This window comes from Bombus terrestris, chromosome 17, assembly GCF_910591885.1.
Source record: "Bombus terrestris chromosome 17, iyBomTerr1.2, whole genome shotgun sequence".
In the NCBI taxonomy this organism is placed as follows: domain Eukaryota; kingdom Metazoa; phylum Arthropoda; class Insecta; order Hymenoptera; family Apidae; genus Bombus; species Bombus terrestris.
The window spans coordinates 135,543-160,999 of NC_063285.1; the positions used below are offsets into that span (position 1 = coordinate 135,543).

Below are 25,457 nucleotides of genomic sequence, written 5' to 3' on the forward strand. Positions count from 1 at the left end.
CTTTAATGACTAGGAATGAACTTGTTGGAATTAGAATGACATTAGACATGTACTGCATTGTGGGATACTGTTCCCCCAATATTAGACTAGAAGAGTTTTATAAGTACTTTAAGCGAAATGGAGACCATGATCCGGATAATTAAGAAGAGCCATCCCACAATGAAGATCGCCGGCGATTTTAATGCTAAGGCTATCGTGTGTCGGGGGGGGGGGGGGAGTATAAAACTGATCGAAGGGGTACGAGCCTTGTGGACATGCTAATTAAGAAGGGTATCGCACCAGTCAGTATAAAAGGTGGACACACGTTTTGTAGGAACGGTAGGAGGAGCTTTATTAACGTAATAAGTACGGACAAAGGACTCGCTAGTAAATACGCCGCGGGTAGAATTCCGGAGGTGTGGACTGCCTCGGAACATAGCCATGTTCTGCACGATTTTAGGACGAAGAAGGAGAAACGGGATATCCATAATTTTAGATACTTGACGAAGGAAGCGGATATGGAGAAATTTATTTTAACATTTGACTCAGATTATGATAATTTATTTATGACTAATTCGGATTTGGACGAGGAGGTACATGGGCAGCGCCTGCAAGCTGCGGTGGAAACCTCATGTGACTCCGAACCAAGGAAGGTGCACCCTCCGACGGGCAAAAGGACTAAGAACTACTGGTGGAGTGAGGAGTTAGCAGCTCTAAGGAGGGTGGTAATGTGAATTAGAAGGAAAACTCAGAGGGCAATGGCGAGAGGGGCGACGGACGCGTTGCAGTGATCACAGAAGTTTCGTCAAAAAAAAGAGAGATGAAGAAGTTGATTAGATCGTAAAAAGAGAAGAGTTGGAAAGAATTCTGTGCCACGCTGGATAGAGATCCATGGGGTGGATCCAATGAAGTGTATGTCGAACCGACAATCAAAGTTGAAGATCAAACCGGACCTCGTGGTGAAAAACGAGGAACGGATTCTCGTAGTCTACGCAACTGTCCGCAAGGAGAACAGAGATTATCTCCAAAAAGTTGCGAAAGAAAAGATCGACAAATACTTCCCATGTCTGAATATGTTAAAGAATAAGTATGGTGTCGATCAGGGAGCCATTTTACTGGTGATACTAGGAAGCCAGTGATACTAGGGGCCATAACGCCTAAGACTAACGAAAATTTTAAGGAACTCGGCGTTACAAAAAGCGAAACAAAAACAATTATTATGAATGTGTTGCGTAGTTCTATACAGTTGTGCAACTTCTTTTTAGACGGTTGAGCAATAATATATTCATTGGTTCATTTATTAATAATTATTTATATATTTATATATGTCGGAGATGAAAGGACACCGAAACCTTCCCTTTGGAACTTTGGGAAAATTCCCTAACATTGTAATCTAGATTCTAATCATAGCCGTAATTAAGTAATTGTCATCATTCAATCCAATTGTATTTGTTCGAGATTTGTGATAATGAGCGCCGAACGTAGCCGCGGTCAAGGGATGAACGCTTTGTCTAAGAAAGGTATGTGGTAATAGTGTAGCTCTCCTTAAAAAGAAATAGTTGTAACGGCACTCGACAGTAAACATTCCAATGGTTTCTGTCCTGTGGCTCGCCACACGAAGACTCTATTCTTCGGGTAAAATGATTACCAGATGTCTCCACAGTACATGTTCAGCTAACCTGAGGACCCGTTTCAAATTTTAAGATTTAGATCTTAATATTAATTATGAATTATTAATTATTATTAATTAAGATTAATATATTAAGAATCTTAAGATAACCCATTTGCATCATGGCTCTACTTAAGAGAACAGTTGAAAGCATCAGCGGAGTTCAAGTGGCGATTGGTCTCTATCACCGCGCGCGGTCGGTCGTTGGTGCCGTAAATGACATCCAAATTCTTCATGGAATTTATCGAAAATTTATTGTTCAAAATTTAGTAGACAATGTTATTTCGCAAACATCGTGTCTTACATTCTTTATAACAGAGGAAAAAAGTAAAAAATTTTTTTTTTTTTATTTTATTTAGATTAAAATGTAAATTAAATCATATTATTTCTCGTGGAATTCTTTAAAATGGTCAATACATAGTGGTACATCGCAAATATGGCATTTGAAAACAGTATCTCTTCGAATACGTTTAGATAAGCATGCAACGCATCGCTTTGACGTTTTGCTGCCCTTTGCTGGAGTTGGAGGTATCCGAATAGGAAAATGCCTGGCAATATATCGTGTTATCGAATCATTAGATGCCTCACTTACTTTTATATTTGGAAAATATTCGCCAATAATTTCTTCGGCTAATTGTTGTTTAAAAATATGGAAAGCTTGATCCTTTTTATGATTTTTAAAAATTATATAACTATTTAGTAACATCATATCTATGAGGTAAAAAGATATTTTCTTATGGGCTTTTTTACATCTTCGCATAGTATGAAATTTACTTAACATTTAATCGCCAACATCAACTCAACCCATATTCTGATTATAATCAATCGCTACTGTTGGTTTCACACATTTTTGTTTAGTATATCGGTTTGTTTTCCCCGTTTCAGCAAATTCTAAGCTATGCATAGTTGTTAGTAAAACGACATTTTTTTTATCCTTCCATTTTATCGCCGCCATATCTCTTGTAGAATATACTACAGCTTCTCCCTTTTGTAATTGATGTGCTTTTAGTTCTTGAGGCATTTATTTCCTATTAATTCTCACAATTCCACACACATTTGTTTTCGTGTTATATAATTCACGATATAATGTCGGTGAACTGTACCAATTATCAATAAATAAACAGTATCCTTTGTGCAATGTAACTCACTCTCTTCCAACAAATTCATCACATTTCTGCTAGCAGATCCGGTATCAGTTTTATCTTCCCGTATATATATTAAAATTGTGTATGTATTTCGATTTCGAATCACACAGTTTATAAAACTTAATATCAAATCGTGCTCGTTTTGTTCGAATGAATTGAATATAATGTAAACGGCTTCTACATTGCATTAATGACTCATCAGTCGAAATGTTTTTATGTGGTACATACATACTAATGAAAGTCTTTTTTACTATTTGAATAACTTCTCGGATTTTTTTGAGTGGGTCATTAGAATTATTATTGCCGGAAAAATGTAAATTTTTAGCGATAGACAGAAATCGGTCACGGCCCATAATATTCTTAAAATATGGTGTTTCTATGCTTTTATCTGTGATCCAATAACTCTGAATATTTGGCTTAGAAACCAAACTCATTAAAATATTTAGAGCAATAAATACTTTTAGTTCATTTTTTGAAAGAGGCATAAAATTTTCGTCGATTTCTCCATGTTTATTTGTTTCTGTAACTACTTTTGTAACTAATCCTTCGTTGAAAAATAATTCAAAAACTGCCCTCCTCGACAGATTTTGGATATTAACAATTGCACCACCCACACTAGAAAAATCATGTATAATTGGCGTATGATTTTCGGTTTTCCACACATAATCTTCATTTCTAAAACTACCGCACTGATCAATTTCGCTGTCTTCACTTGATGAGATCCTACGGATACGTTTTCGAGTATGTCTTACTTGTATACTTTGATTCGAATCATCAAGATCGTCAAGATCCATTGGGGCAGCTAAATTTTAGTTTACATTGTAAAATTAGAATATTTTTCAAATTTGAATTTGTTAAATTTAATTAAAATCGACAGTACTTGCTCATAGTGGCAGTTAAAAAGATTTTCACAACAAAAGTAAGACTTCTTTAAAAAATAATAAACTGATATAGGGACAAACGTGATCTCACACATCTTAAAAACTCTTAGCGACTGAAATAAAAAGCAGTTGCAGCGCGCGGAATAATCCGCGTTTGGTGATAGAAGACAGTCGCAGCGTGCAGACTAATCCACGCTATGATGCAAGTAGGTTAACTAAAGTCCTTCAAACAAACAGTCTTTGTCCCAACTACGGGAAGATAGAGGAAATCTATTTTTCTCATGAACGACACTTCCCGCTAGCAACTTTCCCTCAAGGGCGGCTAGCATCCTTCTCGAACCACCAACATAGAATTTGACCAATTAACAGCAACGTCAATTGCCCTCACTTTCCGAACGAAGGCTTTTCTTTACGAATCCATCTGCAGCACCATCGTGACAGAAAGTCATTCTTTCCAAATCTTGATCATTATGAGACTTCATCGACTCGCATTACTAAAATATCGATGGGAGCACCTACCAGAGAACGTTTGGTATTGCTGCACGCGTAGCCTGACGGAGATTTCTTTGAAAATACGAGTGGCAGTCAACGTGTTAAAAGGAGTTATCAACAGGGACTGGAGGAATGGAGTGTTTACAGGACGAGGACGAGGAAATTAATTTCTGACGCTTGTGCTTTTAAAAAGCACAAAAGATACATCGATCATTGGACCATGCAAATTTTGACCGGACACGGGATTTTTAATGTGTATCGAAAGACGATTAACAAGGAGGATCACTCGAGATGTTAGGAGTGTGGCGCCAATGGGGACGATGCGGAGCATGCGTTGTTCCACTGTCCTAGACTGATTTACGAGGGGACTGAATTTGAAAGCTATGTTGACATGCCACTTACGGTGGAAAATTTGATAGAGGCAGTAACTAGGAAAGAGGACAATTGGACTAGGTTCCAAGCGTTTCCCAGGAAGATGATGCAAGAAAGACGAGTGCAAGAGATGATTGTTGAGAGGAGGGAAAGACAAACTAGTAGACTTAACCCCTTCCCGTACTTCAGCGAGTCAGACTTAATTGAGAAGAGTGTCAACATGTGAGGGATACACACTAAGGCCAACCTTTAAGTAATACCGAAAGGCGGTTCCGCGGTTGGTTCTGGTACCATAAGAGGAGCGGATAGAGAAGGGCTTTTTAGTGGGTAAGGCGACTCCATCTTCCGAGTCCCACATACTCAATTTTTGGGTATGCGCGAGGTGTAAGTGTTGTCCGTTTTCTTCTCATTTAAGAATCGTGCAGGAAAAATCGGACTCCGGTCACGGGGATCTGAACCCAGGTCACAAACGTTCGTAACCTAAGGCGCTCTAACCACTGCGCTCCTGTCATCCAACTCTAGTTGGTGTCGAGTGCCGCTATATCTACTTCGTCTAAACCTTCGAAACTATACGTCATATTCATAAGCCTACCAATATGTGTGACTACAGCTATGCTTTTATCATACTCAACAGCGAACAAACGGCGTACATCACGTCCGACAAGATAAAATTCGCGACCCTCGCAAAATGTCTCGACGGTCAACTGCTTCAGCAGATTGAGGGCATCATGACGGATCCCCGAGCCACCGGACGATACGCGAAGTTAAAGGCGGAACTCATTCGCATTTTAACCGTTAGCGCTAGGGTAAAGAAGTTGGTGAAAAGCGAGGAGATGGGCGATGGGAAGCCATCTCAATTCTATCAGCACCTGACAAAACTCGCTAACCCCTCCACGTCGCATGATATCATCCTCACGATGTGGAGGAATCAACTACCCGCCCGCTATCACTCGGCGGCACAAACCCAGAAAAATTAATGCGGTCAGTGGACGTGATTGCAGAAGAATTCGGAGAGGATCACCAGTATACTCCACGGATAACAACAATAATCGACTCGCAGAACGAAGGGAACATGGCTCGCCCTCCTCAACACGCTAAGCGACCAAATGAACCAACTGAGAGCCCAGGTGAGTGCACTGAGTATCAATCATCGTGCGCGTCGGCGATCGAGATCAAGAAATCGAAATAGATCGAGGTCGCGAGAAAGATCGTACGACTCCGGCCTGTGCTATTATCAGATCTTCCGGGACTGCGCACAAAGATGTTGTTACCCGTGCAAATGGAACCAGGGAAACGGGATTAGCTGTCTGTAAATGCGGCATACGACGATGACTTGGGAACCCTCCGCATCTTCGTCACAGGTAATCGAACGATCATTTCATTTCTGATAGACACCGGTGCTGACACGTGTGTTTATACGCGCAACAAGGTACGTGACCCGCGAACAAGAGTGACTACGAACTGTTCGCGGCAAATGGAACGCGGATTGTGACGTACGGTACCATTACCGTGTCCCTCAACCTATCATTACGCCGATCTTTCAGGTAGCGTTTTGTAGTGGCCGATCTGCAAACGCCTATCATCGATTTCCTGAGCCATTACAGGTTGCTTATCTACCCACGAAATAAGCGGCTTCTAGACACGACTACACAACTGTCGACAAAGGGATTCGTCGCCACAGCCGACGCAGTGTCAAGTAAAACCATCGATGGAGAATCACCGTACCATAGACTGCTGGCGAAATTCCCTGATTTGCAGAGACCGCCTATTTTCCGGAGAAGCTCTCTACGGTATTGTGTGCAACACCATATCAGCACGATGTCTGGACCCCGCATCCACGCCAAACCACGCCGCCTCGCCTCTGACCGACTCACACTGGCGAGGGCGGAATTCGAAGTCATGATAGAGCAAGGCGTGATGCAGCCATCGCAAGGCCCGTAGCATCACCCTTACACGTCGTACCTGAGAAGGATGGAGGGATTCGACCTTGTGGCGACTATCGGGCATTGAATGGCCGCACCACTTCGGACAGGTACACAACGCCGCACATTGAGGACTTTGCGCAGAACTCGTATGGTAAGCGTGTTCTCTCTAAAATCGATCTCGTTCACGCTTGCCATCAAATATTAATTGCGCCGGAAGACGTAGTAAAGACCGCGATTACAACACCTTTTGGTCTTTTCGAAGCGACCAACATGATGTTTGGGCTTCGAAACGCCGCTCAAACGTGTCACAGATTCGTAGACGAAATCACGACAGGTTTAGATTTCGTCTACGCATACATAGACGACTTTTTGATCACATTCGAAAACGAAGAACGACACCGTGAACACTTGTGGATTTTGTTTAAACGCTCAGACGAATACGGGTTTCTAAAAAAATTAAATTCGGCGTGCGCGAAATAAAATTCGTAGGTTATACCGTAACTGCCGAGGGGATAAAACCATTAGCCGAACGCGTTGACGCTATAGTTAAAGTACCGTTACCCGCGACGATTGGAGACCTACGAAGGTACCTCGGTATGATCAACTTCTACCGACGTTTCATACCGGCGGCTGCGAAAATTCTCCAACCTCTTAATGACTTATTGAAAGGCACAAAGAAGTGTAACGCGTCCACTGAATGGTCCGAACAAACCAGAAAGAGCTGTTGGAACGTTCAAAACGTTAGCAGGCCGGTTCGAACACATACACTTAGAGATTATCGTAATGGAATATTCGCAAGGCTATCGATATTATCTAACGTGTATCGATCATTTTTCGCATTGGCCCGAAGCCGTTCCCATTGCTGATATGGAAGCGCCAACCGTTGCCTCGGCCCTCGTTGAACCGGCTAAAAGAACGGATGGAGAAAGTCAGGCCATACCCAGTTACGCGTCATGGAGAAAAGAAAATCTTCATTTTTGAACAGTTAGAATCATCGCAGTATGTTTTCTTGCGCCATGGCGCGATAGAAGGCCCTTTACAGCTGCAGTACGATGGGCCGCTAAAATGTAGTAAAAGGGAACGAAAAATTAAAAATCGAAAATTAAAAATTAATAATCGAACGAAAAAAATAAATAATCACGACGTAACGGTTTCCGTGGATCGATTGAAACCCGCGTATATAGTACCGAACGACTTGGAGGAGAAAACCGCCGAAACTCGTAACGTACTGATTCCGATGGGACAAACAAATACCTGCGACGGAAGCGGTGCAAACAATAACGACCGAACCACGGAAGAAAACGCCAGGAATAAATACGTTACGCGGTCTAGACGAAAAGTCCGTTTTTCCGATTGGTTTCGGGTAAAAGTCGTAAATTATCGAACACCGGATGTATTGTATGTATCTAACTTTTAAAACAGCGACGACCAAGAGAAATAGTATAAATAACTTTTTTGAATACGACCTAATAATAACGTTATCACTGGTAGGGGGGGGGGTGATGTAGCGGCATATGAGTCATAGGACGATGCGAATAGAGAGCGATTCATGTTGTTGTTGTGCCTTGGAACACGAAAGCCGCCTTGATGCATGAAACATAACGATAGATAAACTCCGGAAAAAATCAATGTCGCCGTTATGGGCAACCGTCCACCTAAGACGAATTCAAATTTTCTGAATCTCCCCCCCCCCCTCCGACTAGTATAAATAAACGGACGCGATCGCGAACGAGTGAGTTATTATCCGAGTTACTATCCGAGTTATTATCAGCGATTAGCGGAGTAGACGAGTTATCGAATTATCCGCCAACGTTCATACTCTATCTTTGCAAATACGTTTGTGCGAGCGTCTCTCGACAGTATTTATATTTATTTATATCTATTTAATTTATTCCAAACATATTTAACGGGTTGCAGCAGCAATCTCTCGTTATTCTATATTATTGAACCTCACACTATTCACCACAGTATCAATTTTAATCGTAATTTACATTAAAATCACAATCTAACTGATGTTATAGAACAATTTTAAGGGGGTGAGGTAGGTAATTAAAGTAATTAAAGCATGATGCTTTTTATTAAGGATGTTAAATGACGAGAAGACTTACTTGGTCTGGAAATCTTCGAATTCTTCCTGTTGCTCGCTGATGGGGGCTTCAAGGTCCAACTAAGCGGCATAATCGCCATCTTTATACATCTTTATGGAGCGCCGTATCATCATGCTGTACAACAAAAAAACAAAGGAAATCGTTAAATCGATGATTCAATAATTTGTTGTCGTTATAAAGTGTTACTAATCACGGAATTCTTTACAATTTCTACATTACACAGCTCGAGACGATGCACACTACCAATTGTACAATACATCTTATCACTAGCTTTCAAACTTATATGTCGGAGATGAAAGGACACCGGAGCCTTCCCTTTGGAATTTTGGGAAAATCCCTTAACACTATAATAATCTAGATTCTACCATAGCCGTAATTAAGCAATTGCCGTCATTCAATCCGATTGTATTTGTTCGAGATTTGTGATAATGAGCTTAGGCTCGAGGCAACAACCAGTCGCCGAACGTAACCGCGGTCAAGGGATGAACGCTTTCTCTAACAAAGGTATGGGGTAATAGTATAGGTCTCCTTAAAAAGAAATATTATAGTTGTAGCGGCATTCGACAATAAACATCCCAACGGTTTCTATCCCGTGGCTCGCCACACGCAGACCCTATTCTTCGGGTAAGATGATTAGGTGTCGAAGCATCTCCACAGTACATGTTCAGCTAGCCCGAGGAATCGTTACAAATCTTAAGATTTAGTTAACTAAAGTCCTTGAAATAGACAAACAGTCCTCGTCCCAGCTACGAGAAGATAGGGGAAATCGATTTTTCTCACGAACGACGCTTCCCGCTAGCAACTTTCCCTCAAGGCAGGATAGCATCCTTCTCGAACCACCAACATAGAAATTGACCAATTAACAGTAACGTCAATTTCCCTCACTTTCCGAACGAAGACTTTTCTCCACGAATCCGATGATCTCGTGCCCTTAGACACACCCATCACGGTTTTCCTCGACAGCGTCGCCGTGATGGAGAGACACTCACTAGTACGCTCTTATCAGCGATCGACCTGTCATTCATATACGTAGTGATTACTCCTCGCTTTAACATTTAGTGTAACTTAGACGCTAACGAAGGGTAAAGTTCAGCATCCGTTGACCGCGGATACGTTGCCGGATCCGAGATTATTGTCATAGTGCCGCGAGTATCTAAACATTGCGATTACCTACCGACGCTGTAATCTCTCTAACTTGTGTCAATAAACTCAACTATTGTTACATCGCACCGATGGCTAATTCCAACGAAGATTCATCGAACACCCCGACCCCTAATCCTGATGTAGACCCGACATATATATATATCTTGCATAACACCCTGCATATTTACTGTATATTGTAATACATAAACTTCTGCAGCCTAACAAGGAGAGGCCACAGTCGTTGGATCATCGGTTCTGACAAAAATTTTTCTTATAAATCTAGGACTAAAATAAACTGATCCATATTTTGATGTTTTAATCAATATCCATTATTTGGGAAGATATTAAATATAATTAGTCCATATTGTGGAAACAACAAGTTCTTATTAATTCTAGATCCATGGAGTGGACAAACAGATGCTGCTTACTTTAATAGTAAAATCTTACAAATGACGATGGAAATTGTATATAAATATCAGAAATTATTCCGCCACATTGTGGTTCCTATTACTATCTCTATGACATTTATTATACTTCTTCCACCAAGTACACTTTCTATGAACAGATTATAAAAATTGCAATTTATAAATATAAAGTGAATTCCCGAAAGATGTTAATTAAAAAAATGTTACCGTTAATTTTTTATTATTTTATTAAATAATATGAATATTCATACATTTAATTGTTAATTTTCCTATTAATCCAACATAGGATGCAATAGTTTACTATAATATTAGTACGTAGCGGCACATGAGTTATAGGACAATAGGACTCATATTGTTGTACCTCGAAGTATTAACGCTGTTTTGGATTTGCGAAGTTCTAGAATAAACGAACTCCAAACAAAAACAGTATCGCCGTTATGAGTAATCGTCAACCTGAACCAAATACGACCTTCTGTAAGTCCGCCGGGCAATATAGACAGACGAGCATCCTCTCTAGAAGGACAGACTTGTACTTGTACTTGAAGTAATTTCAATATAATTGACTATTGCAACTTTCCACTCGTCTCTTTAACAACGAACACGTTTAATATCACCTCAAGTATAAGAAATAAGTAAATATATTTTTGTTAATATTTCGAATTTTTTTATTTCTATTGTATCCTCTTATCATTATTGTATGAAAATCATAAGTAACACAATGGAAATTTACAAGTTAACCACGACTGAGGAAAGCATGGCAGTGAGATCAAACGTTCAATCCTTCTCACAGCTTTTTTTTCGATTACCGTGGTATTGTGTTTCATAAATTTTTATCAGAATATGTTACGATCCATAGGGAATACTATTTGAACGTTTCAAGTCGACTACTGAAACGATAATTTTTAGAAATTGTACTACTATAACACATCAGCTCATGCGTCACTACTGACTTTTTCACAAAAAATAGCATTTACAGTCACCATATTCACCTGATTGCTCCCTTGCTTATTTGTTAATTATTTGTTATTCTTCAGAATGAAAAAATAAAACAAAAATCGTTATGCGAACTATGCACTGTAGAAGAAAGTGCTTTCAGAAATGTGTTAATGATTGAAAGACACGCTGGCAAAAATATATTGTATTTTGTTCAGGTTGACTGATAAAGGAACGAGTGGATGAATTTGTAATAGAAAAATACATTAAAATAAACAAAGCACGTTTATATGTTTGTAGCAGAAGGACATTACCAAGAAAGTTAACCTTATAGCTTTATCTAAAGGCTACAAGGAACATAAATAGAAATCTATTTATTAGTTCCTTTGTTCCTAGACCTTGTAACCCAAAACATAATGTAATTCAAGGTACAATAATATGGACCTATCCTCACTTAGAATAATTTTGTTTTGCTAAATTCTATTTTCTGTGTAACACAGGTCTCTAGGTCACGGATATACATAAATAAAGATGTAGAGTTTTTCTTGAAGTAGTTACTTCAACATATTCAAAGGGAATAACTTAAATATAGACGAACAAATAAATATTTTCTCGAATAAGAAGAAAATTCAACGGTCTTTTTAAGTACGCCTCGTATGAGTGGGGGGGGGAGGGGAAGTAAAAAATGATATACAGCTTGGTAGAGGTTCAGAAGAAAAGTCTGAGGAAATTGTGAAAGGAAAATGTCTGAGATAAAATGTGATTATTAAGAAAAGAGTGGGGTATGAAACATATTATATAAAATATACTTTATATATTCTATTTTGATTCATATATATAATATAAAAAATGTAAATATAATACAAAATGAGTGTAGAATATAAGTATTAATGTTTACTCTGAGTTTCTGTAATTTTGAAATTTTTTTATTTTTACATTTTTATATTTTCTATATTTTTGTACTTTTGTATTTTTAAACGTTTTCTATAATTCTATCTTCAAGTAATAATATAAAAGGGAGAATAAGAAAAGTGTGGAATAGCAACGCATATAACGGTACGTGAATGTTACACGTGCGCAAGATAACCAGGAGGGGTTGTATAGAAATCGAAAGTTCGTTGGACAAAGAGAACGTTTTTTAGGAATACGTTATGTTTATATAAACTATATACCAAAGAATTAAAAAAAAAATAAATAAATAAAATGGGGTAACTAAATAGTTACCAGAAAAAAAGGAAAACATTCGCTAAATGAAATGGCGCGATCAACCTCCGAAAGCAAAGTTGCGACGATTGGCGTTAACAGTTCGGTTGCACGACACAAACAATTTCAAATTGGAGTTCAATTGCTAACCGCGAATAGGCCACGGTGATTTTTACTCTTTTCTATACGCAGGCGGCACGTTATAAATAGAAATCTCACTGGTCACTCCGCTGATACGATGTTTTTAATTATATTTTTAATATAGCGCTTATCGCATCGAGCAGTATCATGGCCATTTGTAAACATTCATTAGTAAAGACACGCAGTACATCATTTAAATCCGCCATAATAAAAAGGAGAACGCATGATTAGATGCTTCTCGTAGTAAAGATAATTAAAGAAGACTCACCATACCAACATAAGAGAAGAGAAGATTTAGTTGAATAACACGAAATCCATGCACAAGTTTCTGGAGACTTTGAGCACCCTAAGAAATTAAAGCAAGTTAGATAAATGCAAAAATTAAAATTGAAACATGATTATTTTATAAAAGTATCGTATTGAATTATATATTTAATACATACAACTAAGTTAAAATGTTACAATATTTTCATCTATTTATTTTTTATACATATGGTTTGATATATTTGGTATACCACAATAATATAGGTTAAATTATATAAAACATATCTGTTTCATATTAGAATAACTTAAGCACAAAATCTTTAGTTATATAAGCATATATAAAATATTTACCTTAAATAAATCAATGGTCGATCAAGTGTTACATCTTTTATATTTGTACATTATCTTCTATCAAAATTTAACAGGTAAACTTTATAATTATTTGTTTAGCATTCATTACTAACTGATATATATCCACATTGTAGCATCTTTCAATACGACGCACATCTGATCATGTGTGTGTCACGCAAAATAAAAAAAAAAAAAAAGTGAAATCGAAGATGAAAATAGAAAAGAGAGAATTTATTTGGTAACGCCTTGTTTACTCACTAACGACAGTTTACTTCCGAACTCCAGCCATGACTTTCCAAGACTGAAGCTCTTACAACTTGACTTTCGATCGGATCCGACTCTTTTTCCTTTATCACCCCTCAATATCCCCACTATCCACGCGTTTGTTAGGCGTTCACGACCGTTGCTACGCACGCCTTCTTCTCGAACATTCGGCGGAAGGACCATTGGGATATTGATGGCTTATTAAGCACTTCGCTTCGGCGATATAAATTGTTACCGACTGCCGCCACATCTTTATCTCCGTCAGCAGCCCATTGGTTTCGAAGTGTGCCGGTCGTGACATACGAATCCACAGAACGACTGCGCGGTGCCTCGTGTCGGTGAACCGCTGTTATTTAGAATTGCTTACAGTACTGCTCGTTGATTGGCTACAATTCAGCAGTACAACATGGTGCCTACGCACAACCTGGCGCGAATATATAAGAATTTAAACGTATAATATTTGTACTTTAAGATTGATTAAATAGATATATAAGTACAATTTTAGCAAGCCGTCTTAACAAGATCTTTATACACACATCATACATTAAATATGATACATGCAAAGTATGTATAACATTTAACATACATGTATGTATAATTAAACACGAAAGTGTTCGTACAGTTGAAATATGGGAAGAAAAGAGCAATATTTCCTACATTATTCAAATATATGTGATTGTACACCATAAGCGACATTTATATAAATAATATAATGTATAATAAATGTACACAAACATTGACATTATTTATTGTTAGGGAAAAATCGACACAAATTTCCTGTATATTGTCGCTTGTAATGATCGAGTTTATTTCGTTGATCGGTGATTCATCAGCTTATTCAGTTTTTGCCGAGCACACGCGTTTTTGTGGCTTGGCGGTGAACTCGGCCTAGGCAGTTTTTGCATTACTTTGGTCTAGGCTTTAGAGCACAGACTTACTCATACAAGAGCTGGACTGGTGGCCACGCACAGTTTTTGCGAGACATGTAGGTTTAGACCAAAAGGAATGTGTACATATGTGTGTATGTGTGTATGTTTCTAGCGAATGCTAAGTGAAGACAAGAGAGCTTAGTCAGCGGACGTCTCTTTTTACCTAGCAGTTAAATAATATTTCAATCTCACGAAATACTCACCCGGTTTATCATACCTACATATATTATGAACAAAATATTGTATCCTCTATCAACCGACGCATATGTTGCACGGACGCACAACTATGGGCGGAATTCACTCAAGCGATACCGGTAGTTTTTCGCGAATATCTCCGAAATTAAGCAAGTTCTTATACGTATAGGAAAAAATTGTTTAAAATATCGGTTTGCACGACATACGCAAAAATCATCGAAATCGAAGTTCAGTCTTCGATTGAAGGATTGAATGACGACAATTGCTTAATTACGGCTATGATTAGAATCTAGATTATAGTGTGAAGGAATTTTTCCAAGATCCAAAGAGAAGGTTTCGATGTCCTTTCATCACCGACATATATATTAAAATGAATACAATAAATAATACAAACAAACTTCCGAAAAAATATAAACTTATTTGTCCCCACAATTCAAAACTTTTACAGTGTACTTCATTTTTTATTCTAAAAAGTTTTTTAAGGCATTCAGATTGTAGCGGCACTCGACAGCAACTTCCCAACGGTTTCTGTCCCGTGGCTCGCTACACAAAGACTCTACCCTTCGAACAAGATGATTGCCAGATGTCGATAGATTTTCACCGAATATTTTCAGCTAGCCTAAAGACCCGCTATAAATCATGGATTTATGTAGCTGAGGTTCTCTAAAGGGACAAATAGTCTTTGTTTCAACAGTTCCTACACATACCACCCGCTACGGGAAAACACAGGAAATCTGCTTTTCCTCAGGTACGACGCTCCGCGCTAGTAACTTTCTCTCAAGGGTGGTTAACATCCCTTTCCAACCACCAACTCAGAATTTAGCCAATTAACAGTGACATCCATTTCCCTCACTTTCCGAACCAATACTTTCCTTAACGAATCCGATGATTCTGTATCCTTAGACACACCTGTAGCGGCACTCGACAACAAATACCGCTACACGACACTAAGCAACGGACACGATAGCGAAATGGTTAGCGCTCTAGGTTTCAAACGTTCGGGACCCGGGTTCGATTCCCGGTTAAGAATATTGTGTCAAAATTTCAAGTCGATTGGAGCAAAATTGACGAAGTTACGAGTATTTTTATACATGTAGAATTTTAATACCTACCCGACCCGAGAGAGCTATTGTTACCTGGCAGATGTTTCGCTAACCTTACCCCCCAGATCTATTTATAGAAATTTCGGCTTAAGTACAAACCTCCTTATACCTGTACTGTATATTTTGTCAGTGCAGAGTGTAAAATTTAGTGTAGCAGTAAATATTCTATCGAGCAGACGTATGCGTGCGTTCCTATTTTCGCATCATTTTGGCTCCGCTTTCATTAAGATTTGTGTTGAATTATTACTAAAATGCGTAAAAAGATTACAAGATCTGATAGACAATCAGCTGATTCGAGATTATATCGTCCTAGAAAAATTGTACCTCCGCAAAAACGTAAAAACGAAGGCATATCAATAAGTAGCGCGTCAGCTAAAAAAATAAAAGTGACCGTTGAAGATCAAGTTACGGAGGATCTTGAAAAATATTATAGGATAATTGATTTTTTATTAGTCTGTTCAACAATTTCTACGCTAGTGAAGTATGTGAAATGTGATGGAAAAGTAAATATTCATTCGACTAAGAAAGAAGGTCTTGGATTTAACATCAAAGTGTCATGCGAATGCTGTAAACAGATTGCAAATGTTCCGTCTAGAGTAAGAATAAACTTTGGTATTTTCGAAGTTAATTATAGGTTTGTTTTCGTGATGAGGGTATTAGGCCTTGGATTAGTTGGCTGTGAAAAATTCAGGGGCTTGATGGATTTGTCTAGTAGGTTTTTATCAACACCAATGATTACATGAAAAAAATTTGCTCGACTGTAAGAGAAGTAGCGAATCGATTTTTTTTTATCTGCTATCCTAACTGCCGAGCTCGGTTAGCAGGTCGCTGGCCGGTAGTGACATGGCCGTACATCCATACGATAGTCCCACCAATGACTAAGGTTGGTACCACGGGCGGTCGAGTTCCAGCCCGGAGGGAGTAGCGACCCCTCTGTTCGGCCAATTAATGGGTATGGACTCATGGTGGTAGTGGTTGATGGCCAAGATGCTGGCCGATTTAAGGTGATGGCTCCACCGAATGGCCTTCGGCTGGTGAGCAGCGTCCCACCTGCTTCGGAACCGTCCTGGTGAGACGGGAGGGTTTAGAATGTGCCCCGTTCGACCTGAGACGAGCGACAGCCCCTGCCAGGCTTAGATAATCCAGGGAGCAAGGTACTGAGTGCCTTGTACGATGGTTGGGCGTAATCTCAACCCCTCTGGTAATAGGAGGCCCGGGTACTGTATAGGAATTCTATCCGAGGAAAGCACCCGTTACCAAAGACAATCCTACTTGAATCAAGCGACGGAACATAGAAAAAAAGAGGCTTCTCATCTTTATTCGGCGTCACCTCGTTAATCGGTTACTTTACAGGTAAAGTTCTTGACATTTTCGTCAAAAGTTCATATTGCCATGAATGTAAAACTTGGGAACATAAATTAAATTCTGCCGAATACGAAGAGTGGCATGGAAAACCATGTTTCAAGGCTCGGTAAAGAATGGTGTACGATATCGCAACTATATCGGCGACGATGACTCTAAAGCTTACTCCGGGTTAGTGAATTATAAACCTTATGCTGATGATTTTTCAATAGTGAAAAAAGAATGTGTAGGACATGTTCAAAAAAGAATGGGCACTCGTCTACGTGAAATAGTCAAAAATATCGTTGTCGATACTGAAACTAAGGCTGGAAGGAAGATCAAAAGAAAGAGTCTGTCTGGTAAAGGGGAGCTTACGGCCAAAATGATTGATAAAGTGGCGGTATACTATGGTTTGGCTATTAGACGTTACTCTGATTCCATGGAAAATCTGAAGAATGCTATCTGGGCAACGTTCTTTCACTACAGTTCGACGGACGAGAATCCACAGCGTAAGAAATGCCCCAGCGACGCGGACTCCTGGTGCGAATGACAAAAAGCTACAGATGCTAATGCATTACATTCGTTCAAACACACGTACAGTGCTCTTCCTGAGGATGTTTTGAATGCCATCAAGCCTATCTATGAAGATCTGAGCAAAGATGCTCTCCTGGAGCGATGTGTCGGAGGCTTCACGCAGAACAATAATGAGAGTTTGAACTAACTTAATTGGAAAATCTCGCCAAAGCACTTGAGTGGAACCTCTGTCATCATTGAAATTGCAGCATATGTGGCAGCCAATGTCTTCAATGAAGGTTCTTTTGCTTTACTAACCTTCATGCAAGACATGGCAATTAGTAGTGGATCAAGTGCTTGTGACTGGGTGCTATCAACTGACTCCATACGTATAAGCCGAGCAGAGCAGTAAGCTGAAGAACAAACTAAAGAAGGTAGGATTCGTCGTAGACAGGAGCGAAAAAATGCTTTAGACATCATGGATGATAGCAACATCCTTTATGGACCTGGCATTGATGATTCAGTGTGAGGTAAGCCGATAAAATTCGCTTATGAACGTTTTATACCAGATTTTTTAGTGTTCAAAACTTTAAAGCCTTTTCCCCACAACTCACGTTTTCAAAGCCGATGCCCCTCATAACTTCAAAACTACTGCACCGATACTTTTGCAATTTTGAACACTATTTCTGAACATAATTTACGAGGTAACGCTAGAGAGTTTTTTCAAATTTGTTGATTATTTTTATTTTACAAATACCGAATTAGCCGATTTTTTTCGTAAAAGATCGTGTTTTTCCCTTCAAAGTGTTCCAAAAAAGTAAAAAATTAAAATTTCGAAAAACCCTCCTAGCGTTACCTGAGGAAAACTGTTACCTAACGAATGAACTTCGAGTTTTTTATTTCAGATGATCCAGCACCAAATTATGAGGGCACATACATTCAAGATGGCGGCAAGCAGAACGGACACGTGCACGTCACTCCGTAGTCCATAACCGAAATATCCGGGTTAATTAAAGAATTCGGGCGAAAAAAGTGCATAAAAGTGAAGTTCTAGTGCTGGGGAACGAGTGAGAATATAAGGAATAGTGGAGCTCGCTGAAATAAAAGCGAGAGAAACGAAAAAAAATGCTGTGTGTGAAAAGTGAGATTAGGGACAGAGTGGAAGCCATCTTGGGTCGCGCGACCGAAACGCCGCCGTGCGGGCTACTTGGGTAACCAAGGAGTGGTAGAGAGCGCCGCCGTGCTAATGCAAGTTAAGACTCTCCTCGACGAATAGAGATAGTGACTTTGCGAGGTAAATATTTACCCTCCGCGGACAGCGCATCGTCAGCGAGCAGGAATCGGTGGATTTTCACTAACCGAGGCGAAGAAGAAGAGCACAGGCAACGGTGAATTTTTACAAATATCCGGATATCACTTATTCGATTGGCGATTTTACGACGACATTGGCAAGTTTATTTGAATTGTATACATTCGGAAGGATACAGTGTGATTATACGACGACCGGCTACGTCAACGGACATTTCCCTTTTATATAAAAAAGGATATGGATAAGTTTTATAAGGTAAATAAACTTACAGCTCAGGGGGTTTCGGAGCCTCCAGGCCCCGTCGGCGATTCGAGTAGCGTCTCAGGCTCGACCCGATGGTCACCTAACGACTGGACGAACGGCGAGGGGAAGGTCGATCCCAGAGCCTCCCCTCGTTCGGTAATCACGACCGGGGACCAAAAAACATCCACAGTTGTCAAGAAGGAGAATGGGTGCAAGAAAATCACAAGAAGATACCTGGAATTTGACGAAGATATCGTGGAGATCATCGAAGAAGTCGAGATGCCGACGCAGGCAAGCAAAGAAAAAACACCACCCAGCGAAAAGGCGACCCGAATCGTCAAGGAAAAATTCTTGAAAGGTGACAAGATCATCAGATATATGAGAAAGTCACCAGAGGAGGAGAGCGCGTGCAGGAGAACGAGAAGCCTGGCCAGGAGCCAGTCGAATGCAACGAGGGACGAGGCAGCCAGCACTTCGGAGCTAGACACACCGGCAGAAATGTCGGACAGCGGCAGCGAAGCGGCAGTAACAAGGGAATGTCTCAGGAGGAAGGTCATGATGAACAGAGCAACGACCGAGAACAAAAGCAACGACGAAGACAGTATCGTCATTAAAATGAGCGAATGGAAGGCAATGACGGAAATTATCAGAGAAGTCTTCCGCGAAATTCAAGGAATAGGTAACAGACTATACCTCATGAGCAAAAAGGATGCCGACATCAAGAAAAGGAGTGACGCTATTAGTAACAAAGCGAACAAGCTCCACTCGATGCTGGACGAGATAAGGCTCAAGAAGAATGCTAGGATGGTCAGAGCCACCAGGCTGACCTTCCCTCCGGGGAGGAGCAAAGAGAAGAAAGGAAAAAGGAAGGAGATATCGCCCATCGAAGGGAAAGGAGACAATAAAAGAAAGAGACTAATGATCGCGGAGGCCTCCTACGCCGAAACCTGTGCCGGCAACAGCTCGGCAAAAGCGACTTCGGATTGCACGGACAGATGGAAAGGAAGACTGAATCTCTGTCCGCGGAAGAAGAGGAAAAAGAACGGACATCCCGACAATGGACAGGAAGGCGAACGCAGAAAGGGCGGCAGTGGACAAGCCAAAGAGGCCGGAGGGACCGAAGAGGGTACGAAACAGGCCCGAAGCCATCCTTGTCAAAGTAGAGCAAGATAAGGAGTGCATCCAGGTCTATAAAGAGTTGATGAGGGCAAGGGAGACCCTAAAAGAGAGCAGCGGAATTAGAAGGACTAGAACAGGAGACATTCTGATCGAGCTGAAAGCAGGTAGCAACGCCAAAAAGACCGCGGCGGATATGAACACGGCCCTAGGAGGCAAGGTGAGAGCCCTACCAATGCGCGCCAAGACCTCCGTGGAGCTCAGGGATATAGACCCGCTCGTAAGCAAGGAAGAACTAGCCAGGGAGTTAGTAATCCAACTAAGCATAAGTGATATCATCGAGGTTGAAGTGAAAACCCTAAGAATGGCGCCGTGGGGTACCCAATCGGCAACAGTAACGATGCCGAAGGCCTATCTGGTAAAAGAGGGGGCGAGCCGGAAGATCAGACCTGGCTTGACGATAGCGCTGAAGCCAGCGACAGCATATAGACAAAAGATTGGCACGAAATCAGACCATAAACAATAGACAGGCGACGTTGGCTTCGGGGTTTTCACTTAACCATTCCCGGCCTGCCCGCTATGTTGGCTAAAATTTACAATATGCTTACATATTGTTCACACTTTCCTTCCGTATGGAAAGAAAACAGAACCACCTTAATTCCTAAAGTTAGCAAGCCAAGCAGCCTGGTCGAGAACTGGCGATAAGCCCAATTCTGGGCCTAATCTTCTCCTCCATTATCGACGGGAGGATCAGAAAGGGTATTGTATTAAACATGAGGCAGAAGGGTTTTACATCCGAAAGTGGGTGCAAAATCAACATTGAACTCTTGAACTCTGCCCTAAATTATAGCAAAAGAAACAACGGCGGGATATTCACCATAGTGGATATCTCGAAGGCGTTTGATACAGTGCCCCACGCCGCATTAAAACCATGTCTGGCTAAAAATGGTGTGCCCGCCCCTATCGTCGATCTAATCGGTGATATGTACAAAGAATGTAAAACGAACGTAAGAACCAAAGATGGCGGGGTCGAGATTACGATCCGTCGAGGAGTCAAGCAAGGCGACCCTCTATCGCCATTGCTATTTAATCTGTGTTTAGAGCCTCTGCTGGAAGCGATCGAGGAACAATGCAGTGGATTAAAAATTAACGAGAATCGAAAAGTGCCTGTTCTGGCCTTCGCCGACGATGTCGTTCTGCGCGAAGCGGAAGCGAGGGAAGTACAGCACCAAGTGAACGTACTTATCGATTACTTACAAAGCCTCGAGATGAATCTATCAATTAAAGCCGGAGGTAGTCTATATAAACCGGACCTCGTAATCAAAAACGGGGAAAGGGTTCTCGTGGTCGACGTAACTGTCCGCTACGAGAACAAAGACTACCTGGCTAAAGCTGAAAAAGAAAAGATCGAAAAATATCGGCCATGCCTCAAAGCATTAAAAGAGTTGTTTAACGCTAGTGGAGGAGAGATTCTTCCGGTGGTCTTGGGCAGCAGAGGTACAATCACGCCAGGCATCATTTGAGCAAAAATTATTTTGCAGCAAGTCTGGTCGCTAAATATCGACTGGGATGAATCACTTCTTGCAGACCTGCACTCTGAATGGAACCGGTACTATAGCCAAATAGCGTTGATTAACAACATTCGGTTTTCGCGCAAAACAGTAGGACCAGCAGCCATTAAGACAGAACTCCACGGTTTTTACGATGCCAGCGAGAAGGCTTACGGAGCCTGCGTCTATCTCCGTACCGCTAGTTCCGACGGTACCATCTAAACCCATTTACTCACCGCGAAATCAAAGGTCGCTCCACTCAAAACACTAACCATACCACGACTCGAACTGAGCGGAGCACTTCGTCTGGCTTCCTTGATCTCATCAGTCCAGAAGGCCTTAACGATCAAGATTTCTCGGATCGTATATTGGACGGAGCACCATCGTGCTCCAGTGGATCAGGTCCTCGCCGCATATGTTAAAAACATTTGTGGCGAACCGAGTGGCCGAAATACAAACCAAGACCAACATATCCGACTGGCATCACGTGCCCACCGCCGACAACCCAGCAGATCCAATCTCTCGAGGTCAGACGCCCAAGGAATTCCTGCACCCGAACATTTGGAAAAATGGACTTGAGTGGCTTTCGCAGAGAGAAGAAAATTGGCCGATCTGCATCCCAACACCGCTGGGCGAAATCCCAGAACAAACAAGGACGATCTGCCTAGTCACGAACACCGTCGATCATACTCTATTAGAAAGTTGTTCGTCCTGGACAAAACTAATAAGATGTTGTTGATGGTGTTTTCGGTGTTTTCGATGGAAGCACAAACAAAACCGAGCTGCATCTCTTATCGTAGACGAATTAACTTTAGCACATAACAGGTTAATACGGATAGTACAAAACATTCATTTCTCGAATGAAATTCGTACGCTCCAGAAAGATCTGGTCAAGGACGTCGGAGGGAAACTCCAACCCTTAAATCCCTCCCTTCATCAACGAGGAAGGGATACTACGAATCGGAGGACGACTCAGTAACTTACCGATGCCCTTCCAGCAAAAACACCCCATTATTCTCCCGAAGTCGCCTGTGACGGAAACAATCATAGAACAGGAACACCGAAAAAATCATCATTCAGGGACACAGGCCACCTTATACGCGGTCAAACAACGCTACTGTCCTGTCGACGGTCGGAGTCAGGTATGGCGCACCACCAAAAGGTGCGTGCGATGTTGTCGCGCCAACCTACCACCGATAGACTACCTGATGGGAGATCTTCCAGAGGCACGTATCACCGAGGCGCGTCCCTTCACTAACATCGATTATTGCGGCCCATTCTATATCAACGAAGGAAGGGATCGCAATCGACGAAAGATTAAGCTTTACGTCGCCATATTTATGAATATGTCTGGCGACCAAAGCTCTTCACATTGAATTGGTGAGTGATCTCACAACCGACGCATTCCTTGACGCCCTCCGCCGATTCATATCTCAGCGAGAATATTGCGCGACAATTCTGTCAGACAACGGCACCCACATCGTAGGAGCTAACAGAGAATTGAAGGAACTCCGGAGCCTCTTGCAGTCCGACGACCATAAAAAAGGGGTGCAGAACTTTCTAGCTGATCGGCAAATACAATGGCGCTTCAATTCACCTAATTCACCACACTTTGGCGGCTTATGGGAAGCCGCGGCGAAATCATTCAAACGCCATCTCGTTCGCGTCATGGGCACGGAGCTCTTAACCTTGGAACACCTCAATACCCTTGTGACTGAGATAGAAGCCATCCTCAACTCTCGTCCACTTACCCCGATATCGTCTAATTCAAAAGATCTCCCTGTCCTCACTCCCGGCCACTTCCTAATCGGCGATACATTTACTAATATACGCGATCGAGATTTCAGGGCTACTCCATCAAGTCAGATAACCAGCTGGCAGCGTATCAACCAACTCAAACAGCACTCCTGAAGCCGTTGGTACCACGAATATCTTACCGAGTTGACCAGCCGTAAGAAGTGGAACAAGGATAATCACAAAATCCGCGAAGGCACCATTGTCATTATCAGGGAGGACAACGTTCCATCAGTGCAGTAGCCCTTAGGCCGCGTAATCAAGGTTCACCCCGGAGATCGATGGAATAGTACGGACAGCTACCGTACAGATGCCAGCGAGCATCCTGGATCGCGGCGTCAAATGACTGGTCCCCCTGCCCTGTCAACCAGATCCAGACCAAGTCGAACAATCCCGTCGAGTGAATGATGTGGAGGAGATATGCACCTGGCCCATCACACAGAGTTTTGATCGATGCCCTCTCAACGGGGGGAAGATGTTACGTCGCGCAAGACATCTGCACTCCATCCCGCGCGGCTTGACAGCCAATAGTCTACGTGCCGTCCTTCGAACCCTCAATAGGCCCCAAGACCCACCATAAATTTGAACTCCTAAATGCATTGTTCGCACATATGGTTTAAGTCAATCTGTTTGCCCGAAAAGACTTTGGAATCCTTGTAGTGTTTTCGACTGCTTTTTAGAAAGGTCCTTGGATTTATTACGCGCTCTGAAGAATTACGGAGAAAGCGGGTCACGCAAAAAGCGGAGATGCCTAACGGAAAATCCGGGTTTTCCCTAAAACAAAGACATCAACTAGCAACAGTGGTAGGAGGTTCCGCCCCTCTCATCACTCATCAATATCGACTAACCAATGGACATCGCAAATCGTTTCCCTCACCGTATTAACGAAAAGTGTGAGCAACGAATCCGTTTTCTTCACTCAAAAACCACACCCACACCGAGCTTTCCTCCATAATTGCATGAGAGCAGAGACTCAGTCTGTCCAATCGCTACTTCTATTACAACACGAGGGCCTTCATCTATCAGAGCGTCGTATCTCAAAATCTCGTCTACGCCCTTTGTATCATACGTAACGGTGTAACTCATTGGTATAATAAGTGTTGGAAATATACCTTTTTATAACCCTGTTAATCGCAGTGTCATACTACAACAACCACCCCTATTATCCTAACCGAAATAAGGGGATCGAACTATTCGTGGTATATTATTACAATCGTAACGGGAATTTACGACTCTCGTTGACGCGTTTTCTCGCGACCGCGTCTCCCCGTTATAGCTCGAAAATATAATAGGGGTGGTTGAAATGATATAACTTCGTGATTAACAGTGTTGTAAATTATGTATTTTCCAACAACTTCGTAGAATCACACACTTTAGTAACGTCGCTGAGTAGAAGAACTGCCTTGATTGGTACCGCCTTGATCTTGATTGGATTCTGACTGACAATCTGGTAGATGAAGGCCCTCGTGTTGTAGTAGACGTAGCGATTGATCAGACCCGACTTTGAGTGAACCGACTCAACAGAATCAACCGAATGCCCGAATGACTTTCATACTTTTCGTTATGAAAGTGAGGACAAGGATCCGCGATACCCATTAGCTAAGACGTTGATGATTGAAGATGGGAGGTATAAGCACCCTGACAACATGACTCATGGGAAATTCCAGACAATTCTATTATATAAATGTCTGATTTTCCCCATTATATAATTACCAGTTTTTCCTGTGATAACTACCAGCTTTCTCCATAATTTGTAAGAACGTACAATAGACCTAAGTACTTTTTTAAGTACCAGTTGTAAACCGAAAATACTTGCAGAAATAACGGTTCCTGCAAGTTTATAAGACTCGGTTTATGGTGGGACCTTAAGTTTATTGAGGGCTTTCTATGGGTGCTTGGGGCTTGACGGTCAGATAATGAAGGACATCGGGCGGAGCTTTTCACGCGACGTAACAAGTTCTATTAAACCCTTAGAGTGCTGAATACTCGCGGCCTATGCGGTCCGTGCGGACGGCGCGTGGCTAGCGCTGTGGACGGAATGCTTTTTCGTTAGACTAAATTCTGTTGAT

At 41.4% G+C, this 25,457-nt stretch overlaps 1 long non-coding RNA gene across 3 annotated transcripts in view; it reads right to left on the minus strand.

Annotated features, from left to right (window-relative positions):
* Nucleotides 1–13,619, minus strand: part of LOC100648349 — a 48,458-nt gene extending 34,839 nt beyond the window's left edge. Inside the window, exons 1-5 of one of the 3 annotated variants that reach the window (XR_007226948.1) lie at nt 13,290–13,605; nt 13,032–13,187; nt 12,685–12,762; nt 8,572–8,685; nt 5,414–7,523 (exon numbers count right to left, since the gene is read on the minus strand). This is a non-coding gene — a long non-coding RNA (uncharacterized LOC100648349). Of the gene's footprint in view, nt 1–5,413; nt 8,686–12,684; nt 12,763–13,031; nt 13,188–13,289 lie in introns of those variants that run through there. The other 2 variants (XR_007226947.1, XR_007226946.1) reach the window with 2 other exon arrangements.
* Nucleotides 13,620–25,457: the final 11,838 nt, after the last annotated feature.